Below are 24332 nucleotides of genomic sequence, written 5' to 3'. Positions count from 1 at the left end.
CTTTTTTCGTTACCATATCCCTTAATAAAAATATTCATTTATGAATACCCTTCTTCTCATAATTCTATACTTGCCGCACGGGTAGGTACCACCACCCTGCCTATTTCTGCCGTGAAGCAGTAATTTGCGTTTCGGTTTGAAGGGTGGGGCATCTGTTGTAACTAGGTTAATGGCGCATTTACGTAGTAGATGTCTATGGGCTCCAGTAACCACTTAACACCAAGTGGGCTGTGAGCTCGTCCACCCATATAAGCAATAAAAAAATTATTAAAATACCACCAAATTTTTTTTTTTAATTCATTCTTCACATTCTTATCTTGCTTGGCTCATTGCCACAGAAAGTCAGATAGGCAATTTATTACTAAACGTCTCTCATAGGAGATTAATTATTAAAATGTATTTACTATTTCGATGAAAATTACACTAATGTTACACAATATTAAATGTTGATTAATTCCGACATTCATGTTTCTCGTTTACAAATTCGTAGTTGAGCACGTCGCTTTCTACGTCTGATTTGTCAACAAAAGACGGTCCTTTTTAAGTGGTAATCCGAGCCGGTAGATACCACCACGTTAATGTCGCCACCCACCTTGCGACATGAGTTCTAAGTCCCAGTTTTACAGTACAACGGCTGCCCCACCCTTCAAACCATTTCGCTTTTCACTACCACATTTTTTATTCTTTATTGCATAGATGGGTGGACGAACTCACAGCCCGCCTGGTGTTAAGTGGTTACCGGAGTCCATAGGCATGTACAACGTAAATGGCGCCACTCAACTTGAGATATAAGTTCTAAGGTCTCAGTATAGTTACAACGGCTACCCCACCACTTCAATCCGAAAGGCATTACTGCTTCACGGCTGAAATAGGCAGCCACCTGTTATAATGCTCTCGAAAAATAGTTCTCCATGGTTTTTATGGGTGAAAGTAAACCCTCTTAGCGGATGTCGACTGTATTTCTTCGATAGAAGTACCTTTGTCTGTTTCGTCACATGAAACCGTATTCTCGAATGAAACTGTACCTTATTAGTCAAGTGTAGTGTGTCAATAATATCTGTAGTTTTTCCTGGAGAATATTCCGATCAGAAAATACAATAGTAGAATATGTACTAATATAAAATTGTGACGAATATAATGAGTGAAAACTTAATAAATCTACACTATAAGAACGAAGAACTCTTTCGATAGTTTTTGCTTTTGAACATTCGCGTTAATAAATTTTGCGATAACATAACATCTTTTATCCGGCCATTCCGACATCTTAAGATTACGTATTAGGCTTAAACATACAACAATATATCAAATATATTAATGTATTGTCTGCATTTCGACACAAACCTTAAAAAAAGCGATCGTCACCACAAACAGAGAAAAGAAAAACGATACTGCATTAGTTATTTAAAATATCTCTTTTAAATTTATTTATTATAAAAAAAAGAACACAATATTCCTAACCTAAAAGTACATGTTATTATCCGCAACATGCTTCGTCAGATTACAGAAATAAAGTTATCAGCAACATGCTTCGTCAATGCATTAGTTATATTAAAAACTTGGATACAATTATTAACTATACTAAGACCTTAGAACTTATGTCTCAAGGTGGGTGGCGCATTTGCGTTGTAGATGTCTATGGGCTCCAGTAACCACTTAACACTAGGTGGGCTGTGAGCTCGTCCACACATCTTTAATCTCAATAAAAAATAAAAATAATAATAATAATATGTTTAATTTTATAAAAATCCCCGTTTTGTTAGTAGAAAGCCTCCGAAGACGCGTTGGCTTTTCTTCTATTTAATCCAATCCCTCCAATCATAGTCAGGACGATTTCCGTTCCTTTTACCTTCCAGTACTTGGACATGACCATTTACCACGACGGCCACGGCGATTGAAAATCAATCAAATCTACCTACTTAACTGACATTTATGTGTACATATAGGGTGTGAAATAACCGTTGGAAAAGCCAAATTGGAAATAATGTATTGGATATACGTATAACGATCGAATTAAGAATTATTTGCAATTGGAACCAAATTGGTTTCCAGAGCCCGTTAGTATTAAAACAAAAATACCATCAGCCAATTTAAGGCGGGAGATCAAAATCTAGATTGCATTGTATCACGGCTAGCAAAATCCGCGCACATTAACTAATCTCACTAAATTTAATCTCATTAATTTATCTAAATTTGCCAATTACAAAATACTTATCGTTTTCAATAGATACCACTGGCACTAAACTTGATTTCGGCTTAGAAGAAAGCCAGGAGTCATTCTGAGATGTTGGCTCATCCGTAGGAAAGCTTTGTAGAGCAAGGGATTTTAGATCGTATACATGCTGCAATTTCAGTTCAAAATTCATTAGCCTGTTGGTTTTGTAAGTATGTATGCTTGTTGACAAGTTGTTCGTTATCTTATCATTCTCGCTGTATTAACTATAGGACAAAGGCTCCCAGGTACTCAGACCTTCATCTCGATTAAAATTTTCCATTCAAACGAGATTCAAAGCCGCATTTAGCGGTGTGTTTATAGTTTTGCGAATGGCGTGTGTATTGTTAAGCTTTAGACAGAAACTGGTTCATATATATTCCTATACTATTAGAAATGTTTCTCAATAAACAATTAACAACGGCTTAGTCATTAAATAGCAAGATTAGTGATCAATGTGTTCTAATAATTTTATTGTTTACTTATAGAATTATTTTTATTGCACTTTCACAAATATTAGAAAATTACTATTAAACGGGTTTTTGTTATTACTATTTAAATCACATTTCATGGATTCCCGATAGTGCGGCGCTGTTGCAGGCCCCACCATACGTGTTCGAAGACTGCGGGTAGGATTCTAGAAGCAGCCAAACCCACCTACCCTCTTTCTAGTGCTTTTTGAGGTGCTACCGTTGAACGTGGATAACTAGCCCCAGCTGTCGGAGACTGTTATTTTGAAAATATCCAGAACTCATTAAATTTGGCTCATTAATGGTAAAACTCATTAATCAAAACTCATTAATGGTAGGCAGCGGCTAGGCTCTGCCCCTGGTATTGCTGACGTGCATGAGCGATGGTGACCACTTACCATCAGGTGGGCCGCATGCTCGTCTGCCTATACGACAATAAAAAAGCAAAAATTTTAATTCTTAAGGTGCGAATGCTTTATTAAATGAACTAGTTCGAAAATTATATTTATTATAACTATGTACTCAATACACTTTTTTAAATACATTTAATGTAAAGCCAAGTCTAAATTTTGACGGCAGTTTTACACGTAATAGATGAAGCACGAAAAACAAAAATATGGGAAATTCGTGGTAAGGTCATATTAAGACTTCCACTTCTAAAATTCCATATATATTTTTTCTTAATAAGTAGAGAAACGCACGATATCAGCAATTTTCCACTGTCGCTCAAGGACATCGGCAATGCAATGATGTAGATCTATTTTTTTTTAATTTTTTTTTTAATGCCCTTGTATGCAGACGAGCATGCGGCCCACCCGATGGTGAGTGGTTACCGTCGCCCATGGACTTCAGCAATGCCAGGGGCAGAGCCAAGCCGCTGCCTACCGCTTAATACTCTCCACAAGCCTCTTTTAAAGAATTTTTTTTTTCTAAAAAACCTATCCCACTAACTTTTCTTCATTTTGTGAATAACAACGCAAGACCTTATTCTACTATATATTATCTCCCTAAAGTAACTTTTTAGTGTTGGAACATCGTCATGTGCCATTAGTATTCATCACACGTCACCAACTGTTCAGCGGATAACGGAGTAACACGCGGAATGAATGCGTACGACAACGCTTCTTGCTGGATTTTGACCAGAAAATCCCGTACGAACTAGTTTCAATCAGGTCATAGACATTGTCATGTTAGGACACGTTGTAAGTCTGCAGATACTTTACTGGTATGATACTTTACTTTTCTTTACTGGGGGTAGGACCTCTTGTGAGTCCGCGCGGGTAGGTACCACCACCCCGCCTATTTCTGCCGTGAAACAGTAATGCGTTTCGGTTTGAAGGGCGGGGCAGCCGTTGTAACTATACTGAGACCTTAGAACTTATACATAGGCGGCACTGAAAATTTCGGGAATTAACGAAGTGACACAACATTACTATTTAAAAATGTATTTATTGCTTTTCGAAGTATTCTCCGCGAAATTTGACACATTTTTCCATACGATGGAACCAATCATTGAAGCAACCATTCCATTCGGAAGTTGGGGTCTCCAAAATGGCCGTTTTGTAGGCGTCCACAGCTTCTTCAGGTGATGAAAATCTCTGTCCACGCAATTTATTCTTTATTTTAGGCAAAGTATAGAAATCATTAGGGCTTAGGTCGGGGCTGTACGGCGGATGGTCTAATAATTCTATGTTTTCTTGCTCTAAAAACTCTTTTGTTCTGTGCGCGGTGTGAGAACTCGCATTGTCGTGATGGAGGATGATGCGGCGGTTGCAGTTCTCTTTACGGAGTTCAGAAACGACCTGTGGCAAACAAATGCTAGCATACCATTCTGCATTAACCGTTCTTTGTCCTTCAAGAGGAATAGTCGTAACATGGCCGGTTTTGGAGACAAACGTGGCCACCATTTTTTTTACAACACTCCGTGAACGAACAATTTTTGTTGGCTTTAACTCATTTTCGAACACCCAAACTCGTGACTGGTTTTTTGTTTCGGGTTCGTACGCGTATATCCAGGATTCGTCACCTGATACAATGTTGTATACAGCATTTGAGGATCCTGCGTGGAATCTTTCGAGAGTTCTGACGCACTAAGTAACGCGAGCCGCTTTTTGCTCTTCACAGAGCGAATGCGGTATCCATCGGGAAAACAACTTTTTTACACCTAATTGTTCATGCAAGATTATTTGTATTTGACTCATGCCAATGTCTAAAGTTGCCTGAATTTCGCGGTATGTCACATGTCGATCTTCCTCAATCAGCTTACGCACAGCATTAACATTTTCTTGGGTGACTGCAGTTTTTGGACGACCTTGATGGGGATCATCACTGAGCTTGACATGTCCACGTTGAAACTCAGTAAACCAGCGATAAATTGTGGTTTTGGATGGGGCTTCATCACCAAATGCAGAAATCATCCGGTGAACACACTGTTTTTGTGTTAAACCACTTCGAAAGTCATAATAAATCATCGCTCTTGAATTTTCTCGAGTCAATTCCATTTTCTCAACGACTAAACAAGTTTGAAAAAACCTCGTGACAAGACCGAGAATCTTTTTTTAAATAAATAAATGGTATTCGATTTTTAAAACCAAGGAGTTTTCAATTAAAAACATTTTAATATGACAGGAACAGTGGAAATATTCCATTTCCGATACTTTTAGTGCAGCCCTCGTATCTCAAGGTGGGTGGCGCATTTACGTTGTGGATGTCTATGGGCTCCAGTAACCAACACCAGGTGGGCTGTGAGCTCGTCCACCCATATAAGCAAAAAAAAAAAAGATAGTAGATTGCCTGTTTCGGCCGCGTAGCAGGCAACCGTTCCAGCTTGAGACGTGAGACAGTCGTTGCACTTTTTTTGGTGTGAACCTCATGTTTCAAGGTGAGCGGCGGCGTTCGCGTTGCCAAAATTCAACTCACGATAGACCTTGTCCGCTCATTCACATTTTGATGTCTTAAGACACCTAGAATACATGGAATAAAATACGCTAAATGATTAATAACGCTAATTATTTTAGTGACAGTTAATCAAAGTACTCGTTCGAAGTTAATTAAACATGTTTTATTTAATTGAAGTTGAAATACAGGTAACCCTGCTATAACACGGTAGATACTTCCCTACAAAGTCCCGTGTTGTGCGAAACCTTGTAACATGAAACTAGCCAGCACAAAAAGGAGAGTAATTTTTCTGAATGGCACATCTCAATTACCCATGCCTTACTTTTTACCTACTACACATAAAAAAGTGCGTGCGTACAAAGTACACATGTCAGAAGTGAAACTTTTCTGGCGAACTAATTTATAAGTCTTGCTTATATTTATACAAATCTAAAACTTGAGATTTCCGAGACTTAGAGGAAGGGAAAAAGGAAGATATGTTCCCGCCAAAAGTCTGTCAAATCTCAATTTCAAACCTCAGTGTTGACAGTCACATTATGTTTAAATTTCTAAATTGTAAATGACTAATATTTTGCCAATTGAATTAACTAATTTAATTTCATGCTATTTGATTAATGTTCCAAATACTTTTCATTTCATTTCAATTCCTATTAACATTTTTCACCAAAAAATTATAAAATATTAGGCCGTATGGTATGATGATACATTTGCCTTTCCAGTTGGAAAAATACAACAACTACTACTAGTGCCATTTGACAAGTACTTAATTTGAATAGTAGTTTGATGTCACTTCCGTTGCATACCTGCGTGACGTTCTGTAAAAATTTTACCCCCATGCGCCTAAAGAAGTTTCACTTCAAAAATCAGCAGTAAAATTTTGTTTATTTCCTTACATTGTGGGTTCATAGTGCATAATGTAATTTTCTAAATAATTTTAAACAAAAATCTCGTTATCGTGTTCTAGAAATGCTGTGTTATAAGGAGAGTTTTGGTGAATTTTTCTTTTCGTATTGAAGTGGAACTGTGTTATAAACATACCGTGCTATAGAAATTGTTTTTTTTCGAACTCCTGTACTTAATTCGAGTCGAATTTTCTCATATTGTAAATAGTATTGGCTCAAACATCCCGGTCATCGTTCTCGTCGAACCCGTCGCATGCGACGAAGGGCTCGGCGAGTAAATTAACCCACAGACACATCCCACTGAGTATCTCGCCGGCTTTTCTCAGTGGGTCGCGTTTCCGATCCGGTGGTAGATTCTACGAAGCACGGCTCTTGCTAGGGTTCGTATTAGCAACGTCATCAGGTTTGAGCCCCGTGAGCTTCCCTATTAGCTCGGCGAATCTAGAATAACTCCTAGAGGTTACTAGAATAAGGAGGAAAAAAACCGCGGGCAAGCGCATCGCGTTGTGAAATTTTTTCCTCGTACAATATTATTTCAGACATTACGAATGTTAGCTCAGTTCTCTATGCCAAAACTGTATCATTCCGAGACGAACACATTAATCAGGCATTAAATCGCGAACGTGTCATTCATAATTTTTTTTGTAGCACATGTATAAACAATGCGAGACGTACAAGCAAAAACCTAGTATCGCCTACATACGACTAAAGGCACTGACCTATCTCAATGATGTGAATTGTAGATGGAACTAACATTTAAATACCTACAAGTCTGATGATCTCAACTCAGCTCACTGAACTTTTTAGCTCATTGAGTTTCTCGCCGGATCTTCTCAGTGTGTCGCGATTCCCATCCGCTGGTAGATTCTGCGAAGCACTGCTCTTGTTGGGGCTAGTGTTAGCAAATTCTCTCAGGTTGAGCCCGTGAGCTCATCTACGCATCCGGGGGTAGCTGGAATAACCTCTCAGGCTACAAATGAATAGGTAGAGAAAAAAAATATCTTAAGACAAAGAGTAACGAGCCTATTTCTGCTGTTAAGAAATGCGTTCCGTATTTATGGATGAGCCAGCCGTTTCGCGATACAGACCTCGCATGTCTCAAAGTAGGAGGCAAAATTCACGTGATCACACAGATTTCAGTTATCAACCAGCTTAGACAGGTTACCCTCGATACTTGAGGTCTTTGTCTCAATTAAATAGTAAATTAATTAAACACAGAATTGAAATTTTTGCTGTGTAAATACACGATGTTATTCCTTCGTTGTGAAAGTCAATTGTGAACTTGAGTGAAGTACGCATTTCAATAGAAAATATGGTTTCTGCTGGATTTGAATAGATACATAATAATAATAATAATAATAATAAGCCATTTATTTCTTGCTTTTACAAAGTTTAAAAAAATAATAAATATAAATGTATGTATGTATTAATTAGTATTTAGGATCTAAAAGAGTTTTGTAATGAAACAGTAAAATTTAGTTAGCAAGAACCCCGGATTGGGTAAAGGCCTCCTCCAAAGATGCCCAAGCGTCTCTATTCTGTGCTACGTCTATCCAGTTTGGGCCAGCTGTTCGTCTAAGATCGAAGATAGATACATACAATACGTATAAACTTTTTCACTTACAATAAACATGTAAATACTTTAAGAACTTTAGTTTTAAACTAAGCTTAACAACTAAAAGTTAACAACTAAAAAGTGGGCTCAACAACTAAAAGAGAATACGCTTTAAGTGGTATGGTCATGTTATGCGAAGAGGATCATCATGTGACCATGGTATTTTGAGGGAGCGTCCTAAAAAGACTTGGATGGACTGCGTGGAAGAGGATATGCCAGAGAAGAATTCGAGTACAGAGATGACGTATGATCAGCATGAACTGAAAAATAGGACACGCTGCGTCGATCCCATTTAATTTTATTTATTTATTTATTTATAACTTCTTATACTAGAAAGTATAAAGGCGGACTTAATGCCATAGGCATTCTCTAACAGTCTACCTTAATGGGTTAAGTACAAGAAGAATTCTTATAAATATGGGTTTATTTATCAAATCTACTATAAATAACGAAGCGAACCCGATGTATGTGGTATAATAGCTAAGGAGGGTAATCAAAGCAGCCAACAATCGATTCGCGTCTGTTTTAATCATTGGCGAGTTCGTATTGTCGTAGGTCGGTTTAAAAATAGTACAGATTGATATGCGGCGTTAATTTTATGCGTTCACGTCACATTTAATCTCACTCTGTTGTGTGATTTGCTATTCGCGATCGTTCATTCATGAAATACAGCTTTTTTATTTGTGAATCGATACTTACCGGCTACCGTGTTGAGGGTCGGAATCAATCATATGTTCGGATTTTAGGGACCACTCTATAAACTGGAACTTCGATCTAATGACTCAAGGGGGCTGGCGGCATTCGCCTTGTGATGTCCTTGGGCTCCTGTAACCCATAGTAGATGAGACGTGAGTTCGTGGACCCATCTATGCAATAAAAAAAAATCTAACACTAGTAGCATTAGTTATACCCTATTAATAACAGATGGCGTTGATAATAGGGTCGTTCATTACGTAAATTAATTACAACTAGTGGTCCCGCAGTAGTCGAAATTCGACTATAATTAATTGAAATTATAAGTTTCAACATTATTATGGTCCTATTGTTACAGATTTCGCCAAGACTACACTATAGACAAATACTCGTAATATTAAAGATAAACAATACTAACCTATTCTCAATTTGACTACAGACTTTAAGCAATAACAAAAGTTTGACAATAAACAAAGAGTATACGTGTGTGTGTCAAATACATGGTACGTAGTGTGTGTAATGTTTTCTTTATTGATTTAATGTATCTTTTATGCATTATTTAAAAAAAATATTAGCATTGTGCACTTCTTCTATATATTCTCTATAAGTGTGGAAAATTTCATACCCCTCCGTCCGCTCAATTTTCGTAAAAAGGGATACAAAGTTTTTGCTTCACGTATTAATATATAGATAGGTTCAATAACTCGCCATCGCTTGGGCTGAGAAACTAGGTACTTACTAATCAATGTTATGATCAAAGCATAAATGTTTTGACCTAAATCTGGTCCAAGTATTATAGCCCGTCGTTGAAATTTGTAAACACTTTTTAAACCACCACCCTGTCTATTTCTGCCGTGAAGTAGTAATACGTTTCGGTTTGAAGGTTGGGGCAGCCGTTGTAATGTTTAAACTGAGACGTTAGAACTCATGTTGCAAAGTGGGTGGCGGCATTTACGTTGTTATTGTCCATGGGCTTCGGTGGGCCGTGAGCACGTCCACCTCTCTAACCAATAAATAAGAAAATAAATATAATGTTGCTAGTAAATAAAATAAAAAATTATAAAGAAAATTTTAGACTTATGTGCCACTGCTATTTCGTTCTGAAATTTGAGTTTCTAATCTGCGAAAATAAATATTTTAATACTGCATCATAAAACAATCCCAAATCCCGGTTCTAAATCTCGAAAACTGTAGGTACAAGTTTTCTATTTGTTGCTTGCATCATTACGATTTTATTCTGGATTTGACGCCAAACCCGACAACCATTTTCGGTCTGAAATGAGAACAAACCTTAAAGATGTTTAGCATTCGAAGTCTTTTTTTTTATTGCTTGGACGAGCTGAACGCCCACCTGGTGTTAAGTGGTTACTGGAGCCCATAGACATCTACGACGTAAATGCGCCACCCACCTTGAGATATAAGTTCCAAGGTCTCAAGTATAGTTACAACGGCTGCCCCATCTTTCAAACCGAAACGCATTACTGCGTCACGGCAGAAATAGGCAGGGTGGTGGTACCTATCCGCGTGGACTCACAAGAGGTCCTACCACCAGTCTAGGTGAGATCTAAGTCGTCTTGTCTCCCATACGCACAGTAAAGCATCCTAGCTCACGACTGCTATGAAATATTCATAGTTTCCACTAGAAATAAACTCGACCAGTCTTCTAACTAACATATCACGAAATTTTAAAACTAACTGTGATAGGATCCCCAATAAATAAATACAAGAGATATTGAATTGTCACGTAAATCCCTGTATTGTTTCGTTCAAAAATTGCTTGTCCCCGCTGTTTATTGTCAAGTTCAACAAACCGGGAAGAGAGTTATTTTAATCTCACCATGTACCGCCCTGTCTCTGGGTTGCCATACATTTAACAGTGTATAGATTTTTTACTATTATTAATCTAGTTACAGATTTTTTTTACACTCTTTATATTAGCTTCACTTGTATGTATGTTTGTAACTGACTCCTTTAGACGCGATTTTGACCCACTTTAAACGGCCAGATTTCATTCAAACTTTGTATATGTATCGAGGACCGATGACAATACACTAATTTGATAAGATTATTTTCCTACATAAGCTGATGATAGCCTTGAGATGATATGTAGTTACAGATTTTTTTTTCTTGCCTATGTTTATAGCCTATAGGCTATGCCAGCGTAGCCCTAACAAGTAGGTGAGCTCGCGGGGCTCAAACCTGACGACGTTGCTAACACTAACCCCAGCAAGAGCAAAAAAAAAGGACTTGGCGCCAAAGCCGACAACCATTTTCGATCGGAAATGAAAACAGACCTTAAAGATGTTTAGCATTCGAAGTCTAGGTGAGATCTTTGTCATCTTATTTCCCGCACCCACAGCAAAAACCTTTTTATTTATTTATTATATTTGAATAAATCCTATCGAAGTATTTCGTTTTGCTTGACTAAATCATTCTGAACAATACCTATTTAGTAGATTTATATTTGATGTTCTTGTTTTGAATCCTAACGCTTGGATTCAATGTTTTTAATGCACTGTGAGACAAAATGACCACAAACTCGATCGTAAGTGAGCACGGTAAATCGACAAGTTAACGAGAAAGGATATGTCGGCATTTTGGAGGGTAAGCGAACAAAAATATCTTTTGAAAGGCACTTAAAATGCTCTGCTCTGTTAAGCTGATGCAATGATAAGAAGGTTTCATGATCTAAAACAATTCAACAGAGTACTATTTAAGATGCGAACTCAGAAAAATCAAAATCTCCGCAGATCAAGATAAAATAGATTTTTCATGTTTCGTCGAAAATATAATTTTTGATATGGCAACACTTAACTATCCATTTTATTACCGCACCGTGGCTCCTTCGCGAGTACATAAAGAGCTTTTTTTGTTTTCTAAAAGTTAAGTGCGTCTGTTAACACTCAAGATAAAATCACTTATAACATAACAGACATACTGCAGTAATTATTATAGCACGAGTAATGGTTCTCAAAGTTGTGAACTTCTTTCGTATTATCAATCCTGAAATTTTATTTCGGTAAATATTAATTCATTGAATTGCCGTAACCTTGTCGGACATGTGGCCCGATAAAATCCTGAGAACTTGGAAAAATTAATAGTTGTAGGTCACGTGGAAGAAAAGAGAAGTCGAGGAAGATTGCCAACCCGGTGGACGGACATTATGAAGGAGGCCACAAACACCAGCGTCCCGGGCGCCATTAAGCAGGCCGAATGCATGCAACATTGGAGGAAGCTGGTGCAAAAACTGGACCAAGGTGGTCACGACCCTCAGTAATGAGGAAACGACAAAGATGAAGAAGAAAAACCTTGTCTAAACGATTTGTAAGGAAATTATTGATTTGCTTACAAATACTTATCGCGTAATCTATACAAATAAATAAAATTGGAGTGTCTGTTTGTAATAATAAAATACCTACTTTTTACTAAATGCGTAAATATGTATAAAAAATACATATACTAATTTTTTTTTTTTGCGTCTGTCTTTTTGTCTATCTGTGTGTTTGTTCCGGCTAATCTCTGGAACGGCTGGTCCGATTTTGACGGGACTTTCACTGATAGGTAGCTGATGATGTAAGGAGTAACTTAAGCTACTTTTTTAGTAGAGTAGAGTAATTTTTAGACTAGCTTCGCCCCGCCTTCGGCGTAATCCGCGGTACGACAATAACCGCGGGTAACATCGCGGGACTCAGCAACCGCGGGACCCGCAATATTAATGAGTTTTTGTAATTTCCAATCCAAATTTATGCCGAAAAAAACCCAACTACCATATTTCGAATAAAACAATCCGGCTTAAAATGAAAATGAATCTTACATCTATAAAACTCATATTATGACAAAATACTTTATTATTTGAACTAAAAGATGCCCGAATTCTATAAACAAATAAACACATAGTGTCAATAATATGATATCACAGTGACGTCATCATGATATGACCAAGCCCGAGGTCATGCAAAAGCCGTAAATGACATCATCAATTTAATTCGTCATTACCGATTTACTAATACATATATAGAAAAGGAATTTTTGTTAAGTTTGTTGTGAATAGTGTTCTATGCATTTGAGTTTCACTTAATCGATTCAGTTGAAAGTTTGAGAACCGTGTTCCTTTAAGACTAGGTTATTGTTTTAGTAGCATCAACACACGACAAGTGTAGTAGTTCCAAGAAGCATGAAACTTTGAGGTATCTACGCTGTCCTTTTTTTAAAAGTTAAATACTTAAAACTCAGTCTCAAAACTTTTAGAGGCGTCTTAGAAACATGCAACCCAAACTGCATTTTGATGGATTTTAATTGCTTAGCGTCATTTCTGTCCGAAATCAGGATGCTGACGTATTCGCCGATAGTTGGGGAATACTTTTTTTCCAAAATAATGTTATTTTTAGCATAATAATAGTACTTAATAATTTTAATAATGTTTTTTGCGTTAACGAGTCAGGCGTTTTGGTGCAAACTGTAAGCCTGACTTTTGAATTGAATGGAATAAATAAATATTATGTATGTTATATAATACACATATGTTTAAGTAATATCACCTTCACACTACACCTACCAAGCTTCATCTCTGCACTCCCCTAAGGTAGACTGTTAGAGAATGCCTATGGCATTAAGTCCCGACCGAGAGGGCTGGTGGTCGTGGCGCCGACGACCGCCGGTCCGGCGTCCCGAGGGGGAGGGTGATGGGAGAGATGTGCTCCGCACTAAACGCTTCACTTTCCCCCCTTTGCCTCTTCATGGGTTCTGTCTCATGCGAGGTTTGGACGTTGGTTGTTGAGCGGCAGGAGGTTTTAGTCAGTTCGACTCTGACATGCTCCGCCCTCTATCCTCCCCAGTGGAGGGCGGAAGTCCGGCGATTTCCTCCTGACCAAAAAAAAAAAAATGGCATTAAGTCCGCCTTTATACTTTCCAGTATAAGAAGTTATAAAAAAAAAAAATAGGTAAGTCGGCGTGAATTGCTGTTAATTCTAACATACAAAATTACGTCATATTTATATTATCCGCTATTGGACAAACGGATTATATATAACGCGTAGATTGCAAATGAATGTTTCCTAGAATTCGACATAAATAACTCGTAATGTTTCCGATTGTAAAAAGATTAAAATTGATTATTATTTTAACTTAATTGGAAAATCGGTTCAGCTATTGATTTATTTCAATCGGCGGCAGATAGAAGCAAATCGCGTGGAATGATCCGGAATAAACTCTCGTTGCGAGGAGGTGGTCACGACCCTCAGTATTGAGGGAATCGAAGCAAGAAGAAGAAGAAACATAATCTAAATATTACTATTAGGTTCATTTATATTGGTGTTCGCTCAAAGATCGAAAATCAGCTCCTCGCTGAGACTCTAAACGATTAGCAGCTTTATTTCGTATGCAATATGTTTTCTTTTGCTTTGTTTTGTTTAATAAACTCATCGGCGGTCAACGGCCCGGGTAAGATACATCAATCCGGTCATAAGCGTGGGAGAGCCGTTACACATCAGACGTAAGCCTCATGTGAGACATGAGTGGGCGGGGCATTCACGCTGTACTAATCGCGTTCATACGTCAGTGCAAAAAAAAAAACAATATTGTCTTTGGTTTCTCAAAGTCGTAGGCATAATTAAAACAATTTTTAAGACTTAATCGCCGGTGACCACGAAAACTGTAAATAAATATCTGCAAACTGTAAATATCCAAAAACGTCGGAAACAATATAATGACAAAAATAAACGCGAAATTAAAATTTAAAATTAGTTTTAATTAATAAATAAAAAATGTTATTACACAAATCAATATTCATTAATATTATAATATAGTTATTGCTATAAAACAAGCTCTATCGGGGCCTTGGCTTAATCACTTGTTTAATCAATCAAACGCTTCCCGTTTATGCGATAAATTAAATTAATATTGTAATTTTTATATAGGCATGTAAACATTCAACAAAAAATTACACAAAATGATTCATGACGATGACGCGGATGTGCGAACGAGATAGCAACATTATCCAACTACTCACGAACTGTCAACTCTTATACACATTCTTTTAATGCGAGTTCTCCATCTCGAAGAAGGAGCCGGCGAAACGAGAGAGGGAGAGCTCATTCCTCTCCGTACTGATCCATCGCCGACGAGCTGGTGACCGGAGAAAGTTTGTCGCTCGGCTCCGGCACCAGTAGACGTTCTCCTTCCTGTGAAGGTTACGGGGCAAAGACCACGCGGCGTGCTACCATAACTGTATCACGTGCGTGACAGCGAATCTACGGAACTGCTGTAGAAGAATAACCAGTAGGGGGTGGAGACCTGGCATCATGACCGTCAGACCCGGCATTCTGAGGTGGCCTGACGTGCTGCCGTACCGAGACGTACTCTGCAGAGTCGACTATCGGGTCGACGTCCTACGGGAGAAGAGCGCGTCGGGTTGTAATGTTGACTAATCCCTCCTACCTTGCTCGGGCTGTTTACCATTCATTACCATCTTCGACCACAGACTCATATATAGACACACGCTACCTAGGGGCAGAAACCACATTGGAGGTTCAAGCCACGGACCCAAAAAAAAAGCCGGTAAGGGTAAAAACCTCTAGGCTATTTTGAAGGACAGGCCTTGAGGTTGTTCTTTGATATTAATTTTGCTTATTTCATTTGGATTTAACTGTAGCAAACTGTTAAACAAACCCTTTTTTTATTTTTGATTGCCGTATAGGCAGACGAGCATACGGCCCACCTGATGGTGAGTGGTTACCGTCGCTCATGGACGTCAGCAATGCCAGGGGCAGAGCCAAGCCGCTGCCTACCGTTTAATACTGTCCACAAGCCTCGTTTGAAGAAGGACATGTCATAGCGCTCGGGAAACACCGTGGAAGGGAGCTCATTCCATAGCTGGATGGTACGTGGCAAAAAAGATCTCTGGAAACGCACTGTGGATGAACGCAGTGGTTCCAGGTAGTATGGATGAACTCTACTCCGGTGGCGGGCGGTGCGATGGTAAAAACGAGATGTCGGTATCATCTCGAACAATTCCTTAGAGCACTCCCCATGGAACATACGGTACAGAATACAGAGGGAACCGAAGTCCCTCCGCAGACCCAGAGGTTCCTAACGATCCGTGAGAATGGGATTATCGACAATCCGAACGGCCCTCCTCTGTATGGAGTCAAATGGAAGAAGCTAGTATTAGGGAGCCCCGGCCCAGAGATGGGAGCAGTACTCCAAGTGAGGCCGGACTTGTGCTTTATAAAGCAAAAGCCTTTGTCCAGGCGTGAAGTACCGCTTCGCTCTGTTGAGGACTCCCAGCATTTCGGACGCCAACTTGGCTTTGCCTTCCTTAACCTTAGTTAATTGTGTGAATATTTTATTCGAGATACCTGACTCATTAAATCCGTTACACGTCTAATTTAAACACGTTAATTGATACCACGAAAACTGTAAAGAATTTTAAAATTCGTTAAAAATAAAACGAAAATAATCGACGTGAGATTAAACCGTAAAACTTGTTTTAATTCTGTTGGAGCAACGCAATCAAAACGTCTGGACAATGTTATTAACCTACCTTTGTTTATTTTAATTCAATTCTAAGACCTGGATATTATAGCTTTCGTTTTTATGTGGGCTTGAAAAAATGGTAATGCTCTATTTACGTTTGAAATAAAATAAATAGAATCCATTAATTCATAGCCGGAAACCGATTTGTATTCGTGCCTTTTTTAATTCTTATATAAAATTGTTGTTTTCATTGCTTAGATGGTTGGACGAGCTATCGGCCCACCTGGTGTTAAGTGGCTACTGGAGCCCATAGACATCCACAACGTAAATGCGCCACCCACCTTGAGATATAAGTTCTAAGGTCTCAAGTATAGTTACAACGGCTGCCCTACCCTTCAAACCGAAACGCATTACTGCTTCACGGCAGAAATAGGCGGGATGGTGGTACCTACCCGCGTGGACTCACAAGACGTCCTATCACCAGTACTTACGCAAATTATAATTTTGCGGATTTGATTTTCATTCATCATCATCATCATCAGACTGCGGCAGTCCACTGCTGGACATAGGCCTCCCCCAAAGCTCGCCACTGAACCCGATTTTCATTATACGATGTTATTCCTTCATCGTGTAAGTCAATCGTGAACATTGGTCAAGTACGATTTTACGTAAAAACAAGGGCTAATCAAGGAACAAAAATGGGCTTCGTTTTAATTTTTTGTTAAGGAGCTGTAAAAACTGCTGCCGATGCGTTTAACCTAAAAATTCAAAATTTATTATATTAAAATTTATTATATTATATTATAATTATATTATTGTGGATTAAATTTTGTTGTTATTTTTGTTTAAATTTTGTTTAAACATTTGTTAAGTAGTCTCTCAGTGAACTACTAAACTCTCGGGATGGAGGAAGACAGTGTTCACGTTATGTGATTTACACGCCGTGGTAATTGCCAAACGTGTAGTCTATGATCTCATCCACAAATCTAAACCAATAAAAAAAAACTACGTGCATTAACTCTATTAGGAAGTACTTTAAAACCGTTCACGTACCTGATACAAGCTTGTTACAACTAAATGACCGCCTTCCTTAGGGTACTAATACAGTAGCGCTATGTACGTTAGCATTGGGACGATTTGAAGAGTTTGTTCAAGACGTCAATTCGATTGCACTATGAAAACGCATTGACGTTTTCATCTCAATCACATTATTGCATGCAGCATCCTTTTTTTCTACCTATGCTGATAGCCTTGAAAGGCTAAGCTTCACCCTAACATGTAGGTGAGCTCACGGGGCTCAAACCGGAGTGTTGTTAACACTGGCCCTAGCAAGAGCAGTGCTTCGCAGAATCTACCACCGGATCGGAAACGCGACCCACTGAGAAGATCCGGCGAGAAACTCAGTGGGCTGTTGTCTGAGGGCTAATTTACTCACCGAAACCTCCGTCGCGAGCGACAGTTTCGACAAATTTCGGGGAAAATTTCAATCATGAAATTTCGTAAAATGTACGGAACGCAGTTTATGTATTGACAGTGTTATTGAGTAACAAATGTATTATCATTCGTCTTAAGAACCCGTATTAACATACTGTCAACTGGATTGACAAACGTTCGCACTGTGTTTCAGTAATTGACAACTCCGTGTTAAAATAAAGACAAGTCTTCGTAGTACAACAACAAATTCTAATCATTTCCGCGGTTTACGGCTCCCGATCTATGTAAAAATTAAAAGATTAACTTAAAAAAAAATAATACTGGTTTTACGGCTTAATCACACGTACATATTACTACCGAAAAACGTGACATTAAAATTTGACAATACTCGGCACTGTAGGTATAACGACTAAAGGAAGATCTTCCACCGAGCGAATGATATTGCTCGGTAGACCGACGGTCCGATCTTTTTTTCTTCTTAAGCTGATAGCCTTGAGAGGCTATATCAGCGTAACCTTAACTAGTAGGTGAGCTCACGGGGCTCAAACCTGACGACGTTGCTAACACGAACCCTAGCAAGAGCCGTGCTTCGCAGAATCTACCACTGGATCGGAAACGCGACCCACTGAGAAGATCCGGCAAGAAACTCAGTGGGCTGTGCCTGAGGGTTAATTTACTCGTCGACCCCTTCGTCGCAAGCGACGGGTTCGACGAGAACGATGACCGGTGCTTGAGGTACCTAGAAGCACCGTCAGTGGATCGGGGGATCCGATATGACGTGGGAATGTTGTTGTTCGGAACTTGTATATATGCACTTTATCTTGAAAATGTCGTAAGCGTGATTCAGACATCTCTCAAATATCTTGCGTTGTATGATGGCTACCGCCACATGCACAATACAAATATCGACGAATAGCGTCTTAATAGTTCTTGACCACGAAAACTGTAAAATATTCGAAACATCAATAACTATATAAGGACAATAAAAAAAAAAAGAGAGATTAAACCGTAAAAGTTGTTTTAATTTACGATATGCGGAAACCAAAGAACTGCCACATATAGAAGTGGCTGTTAGCCAATATATTGCTTAATAGCCAATAAAGAGTCGAATGAGATTGAGAATTGAGAAGTCGCCGTGGCCTAAAGGATAAGTCGTCCGGTGCATTCGTGTTGAACGATGCACCGATGTTCGAATCCCAGGCGGGTACGAATTTTTCTAATGAAATACGTACTCAACAAATGTTCACGATTGACTTCCACGCTGAAGGAACAACATCGTGTAATAAAAATGAAACCCGCAAAATTATAATTTGCGTAATTACTGGTGGTAGGCCCTCTTGTGAGTCCGCGCGGGTGGGTACCACCACCCTGCCTATTTCTGCCGTGAAGCAGTAATGCGTTTCGGTTTGAAGGGTCGGGCAGCCGTTGCAACTATACTTGAGACCTTAGAACTTATATCTCAAGGTGGGTGGCGTATTTACGTTGTAGATGTCTGTGGGCTCCAGTAACCAATTGACACCAGCTGGGCTGTGAACACGTCTACCCACCTAAGCAATAAAAAAAAGACGGTCTAGACGAATGTATTTTACAAAGTTTCAAGGTTTTTCCACTTCCACATAGCCACAGGTCCGTTAGAATCTTAATGATTTACATGGAAAAAATCGTATAGGGCTTGAAAAGGAGTCTTTTACGACATACGACCCTCTGACGACGAAGCTATTCAAATGAAAAAATGTTTGCAAATTCGTGTGTAGTGTCGTGTACCCACCCGCTTCATCGCCTGTTTTGTATGCCACCTGCATGCTGAACCGTGTGAAGTGCCTTCTCGGAACATTTCTAATGTAATCCGAGAATCTCGCTAATGTCGGGCCACGAAGACGGCGGGTCGCAATGGAGTGTCATATTACTCGTATAAAAATATATTCAGAATACATTTATGTATGTATGTAGTTTGAGTATCACAGTTTTTTTCCCTACCTATGCTGATAGCCTTGAGAGGCTATATTCGCCCTAACGTGTAGGTGAGCTGACGGGGCTCAAACCGGAGAGGTGCTAACACTAGCCCTAACAAGAGCAGTGCTTCGCAGAATCTACCACCGGATCGGAAACGCAACCCACTGAGAAGATCCGGCGAGAAACTCAGTGGGCTGTGTTTGTGTTAATTCGCTCGTCGATCCCTTCGTCGCAAGCGATGGGTTCGACAAGGTTAATGCTAATACATATAATTGTATATAGACATGCTTTAACAAAAACCGACTTCAAATAGAAAAAAAAAGATATTCCAAAACAATTTAATATACACTAAAAATAATAATCAATCGGTTGGCGTGATATTGAGTTATTCATCTATTTGTCGCGCACGCACTTGATGCAAATTTAAGACTTATATGGTTTTCTCGTGGATACCATTATCAGAACTGGACTAAATTGAAATGGGACCACACGGGAAGCGTCAGCTTTCTAATAAAAAAAGAATCACCAAAATCGATTCACCCAGTCAAAAGTTATGAGGTAATAAACAAAAAAAAACATACAATCGAAGTGAAGTTGAATTGAGAACCTCCTCCTTTTTTGAAGTCGGTTAATAAAAGGCACCTTTAATTAAAAAGACTAGAGGTCCCGCAGTAGTCGAAATTCGACTATAATTAATTGGAATTGTAAGTTTGTACATTATTATGATTGTATTTTATACTTCTATAATCACAAATTTCACCAAGACTACACTATAAAAAATATTAACAAAGACAAAAGTTTGACAATAAATAGTATGTATGCGTGTGTGCGTCAAATACATGGTATGTAGTGTGTGTAATGTTTTCTTTATTGATTTAATGTATCTTAATGCATAATGCATAATTATTTAAAAAAAATATTATGATTGTGCACTTCTTCTCTATATTCTCTATAAGTGTGGAAAATTTCATACTCCTCCGTCCGCGCAATTTTCGTAAAAAGGGATACAAAGTTTTTGCTTCACGTATTACAAACCGCCTTTCACCCCTCGATATGAACAATTTTATCTTGAATATCCCATAAAATCGCTAACCGCCTAGACTGGGTAATTACACGAATACTTATATACGTAATTCGCATATTTAGAACGCGCTCTTGTACCGTGAAGGATTGCAGTGGTTTTTTCATGTATTAAAAATCTGCGATCCGACAAGATTCCGCTTTCGTTTTCATGAAATATACGTTTTAATGCAACAGTACAATGTCTTTATTATTGTGCTTTTAATGATTTTGCAGTTTTTTTTTTATTGCTTATATAGATGGACGAGCTCACAGCCCACCTGGTGTTAAGTGGTTACTGGAGCCCATAGACATCCACAACGTAAATGCGCCTCCCACCTTGAGATGTAAGTTCTAAGGTCTCAAGTATAGTTACAACGGCTGCCCCACCCTTCAAACCGAAACGCATTACTGCTTCACGGCAGAAATAGGCGGGGTGGTGGTACCTACCCGCGCGGACTCACAAGTGGTCCTACCACCAGTATAATGCGTATACTAGTATGCGTCTCTACCACGCTTTGCTGATGAGAATAACGAAATTTTAATACGAACTATTCAAGTTCAAAATCATTTATTTTAAAAGTTGTATGTTATATGACACCTTCCTTGATATGTCTATGTGACTTGATATTTATCGCTCGAACCTATCAAGTCAAAATACCCGACCGACGTATGGTAGTCACAGCCCAGTCAGTTTCACGTCTGCCCTAGACGCGTCCTTACGGATCCATCAGATCCAATAACCTTTGCCTTAGACGCCTTCAGCTCTAACACTAGGAGCAGGCTTAGGGTCCCCGGTAACTCGACAAAGAGTTCGACGTGCGGTGACGGTGGCTGGCGCATTTACGTTGTAGATGTCTATGGACTCCAGTGACCACTTAACACCAGATGGGCTGTGAGTTCGTCTACCCGTCTAAGCAATAAAAAAAACAACGCCTTAAAAATGATCTTTTAATGAGCCTCGCATATCCCCGTCTGTTCATATCTTCTGCAGCCTCCAAGATTCTTAACCTAACCTAAACTTCGGCCCACTGAGTTTCTCGCCGGGTCTTCTCAGCGGGTCGCGATTCCGATCCGGAAGTAGATTCATTCGTGAAGCAGCTGCTCTTGAGTTGTTAGGTCTCCTTCAGAGGCGCTCGGGCAGCTGTTAGCAAATCCCACCCCTCTTAGCTGAGCCTTTGCTTGGCCACTTGTCCTGGTGAAACCGGAAAGGTTTCCGAGCCACCAGTAATCCTTCATCATAAAAAAAAAGTTTCACGTCTGATCTTCTCAGTGGGTGGCGATCCGGTGGTAGATTCAGCGAAGCACTACTCTTGCTGGAGCCAGTGTAGCCATGTAGGCTACGTGCTGGTAGGCAGTACGCCACGATCCCATTACCTGGTGGTAGGTTTGATTGGCCTGGAAATTATTTCAACTTCATATAGATTTTTTTTTCTACCTATGCTGATAGCCTTGAGAGGCTGTCAGCTTCGCCCTAACATGTAGGTGAGCTCACGGGGCTCAAACCGGAGTGTTGCTAACACTGGCCCTAGCAAGAGCAGTGCTTCGCAGAATCTACCTCCGGATCGGAAACGCGACCCACTGACAAGATCAGGCGAGAAACTGAGCCCACTGGGCTGCCATATAGATACTAAGGCAGAGTCAAAATTCTTGTTTTGATGTCTAAAGGCTTTTCAGTAAAGATTTAACAAGCAAGTTATATAAAAAAAAAAATATATTTTTTTTTGTTTTTAAAAATGAAACTATTCGCATCGTTATGTATTTAATGAGCGATAAACTTAAAATCAGTTATTTTCACTACCTATGTCGATAACTAAATGAAAATGACAACCTACCCTTAAACTGGCGTTGTTTCTAACTTCTTTTTTTTTAAATATTGTAGAAACAGAATTTGTTTTGCCTAAATAAGTAATAAAAAAAAATTGACGATTCCAAGATGGATTCCGCTGTGTCGACAATACCAATACTGGACTTCGCCCACGATGGTGAGTGGTTACTGTCGCTCAAGGATCTTAGCAAAGCCTGAAGAAAACCAGCAGACTACCGCTCAGAACATGCTTCAATTGGCCGGAGTTAATGTTCAATATTGACAAGTTTTTAAAGTATTTCAAGGAAGACCAGCAGCTTAGATTAACATAATAAAATAACAAATAGGAAACAGAACTGGTTTAGTGGTGGTAGGACGTCTTGTGAGTCCGCACGGGTAGGTACCACCGCCCCGCCTATTTCTGCCGTGAAGCAGTAATGCGTTTCGGTTTGAAGGGTGGGGCTATTTTACTCTTAAAAGTGAGACCTCAGAACTCATGTCTCAAGGTGTTTGACGGCATTTACGTTGTAGATGTCTATGGGCTCCCGTAACCACTTAACACCAGGTGGGCCGAGAGCTCTTCCATTCATCTAAGCAATAAAAAAAGGCAATGAAAGGTATTCACCGATAAAAACAAATTAAAACATTAGAGAAACAAAAAATAATAAGGCAAAGCATGAATTTATAATAACCTACACGCACATTAACTAATATTGATGTCCTTCCACTGTGAAAAATATTATAAATGTACTCAAAATTTTGGGTACAGGATTTTCTTTCGGTTTTTAAAAGACGTAACCAGAATTTAAGTGCTGATCCGTGAGAACGATGCTACAGTATTTAAAACATCGGAAATAATTATCATCCGAATAAACCCGATATTAAACGGTAATGATAATTTTATTTAAATTGATAGTAATTTGGTACACTTTACTACAACAATTTATTGGGCGAATCAAATCAATCGTAGCGTTTTTTATAATGCAAAAGCACTTGTCGTTGATAAAAGTGATATTTAATTTGGCATTGGGAAAAAAGACGCCACTTCCACGAAGCTGTTCCATTAAAATGCAATTTGCCATAAATCAGATATAAAATTATGTTGCGTTATCACTAAACTTTAATAAAATAAGGTTTATAATTAAAATTAGATTATACTATAATTTATTTATTAAACTACAGTATGTCAATAATGATGTGAAAAATTGTGTGACATGTCATTAAATTTGTTAGAAACAATTTAGCAAATTAATGAACTTAGATTTCCCAACACGACACCGCCATCTGTGAGTCGCAGTAAGTACTTTTCTTGACTAGTTTCGATGGAGATCGATTTAACCGAGTGAATAGTTTACACAGTAGACGCTAGATGGCACTGTTTTCAAAATATAATTTCAACAATAATTCTTTGCGCGTCGATATTTTTTGGAATTAAATTAATGTAAAATTGTTTTGTTTCAGGTACGTAAACAAATATATGTGGACACACCGTAAGTAAGTAATCAAAAGTGATTTATCTTATCAAAATGTAACAGTCTAAAAGTAATGCAACGAAATTAAAAAAAAAATTAAAGCATGTACGACCGCTTACTGTGGAGAGTTCCGTAGTTCGCGATAGACGTTCAATTTCATGTTTTACAATTGATCCCAACCTAAATACATATTTTATATCTTTCAAACTGTATCTAATACTTAACGCTTTTTTATTCCCCACTGTAATTGCTGTAGAAGACCGATATGTGAATAGGATTGATCGAAATAATTAATACGAGATCAAGTTTTTGTTACGTAACGGAACTTTTCCGAACCATCAGTCAAT

General features: G+C 38.7%; 1 long non-coding RNA gene across 1 annotated transcript in view; it reads left to right on the top strand.

The window, feature by feature from the left end:
• Positions 1-24081, top strand: part of LOC149500755 (uncharacterized) — a 59446-nt gene extending 35365 nt beyond the window's left edge. Inside the window, exon 2 of the long non-coding RNA XR_016324841.1 lies at positions 23975-24081. This is a non-coding gene — a long non-coding RNA (uncharacterized LOC149500755). The remainder of the gene's footprint in view (positions 1-23974) is intronic.
• The last annotated feature ends 251 nt before the right edge of the window (positions 24082-24332 follow it).

The sequence above is a fragment of the Bombyx mandarina genome, chromosome 20 (genome assembly GCF_030267445.1).
Source record: "Bombyx mandarina strain Sakado chromosome 20, ASM3026744v2".
Classification (NCBI taxonomy): Eukaryota; Metazoa; Arthropoda; class Insecta; order Lepidoptera; family Bombycidae; genus Bombyx; species Bombyx mandarina.
The sequence above is the reverse complement of the archived record's forward strand: the minus strand, read 5'-3'. Positions and strand labels throughout refer to the sequence as shown.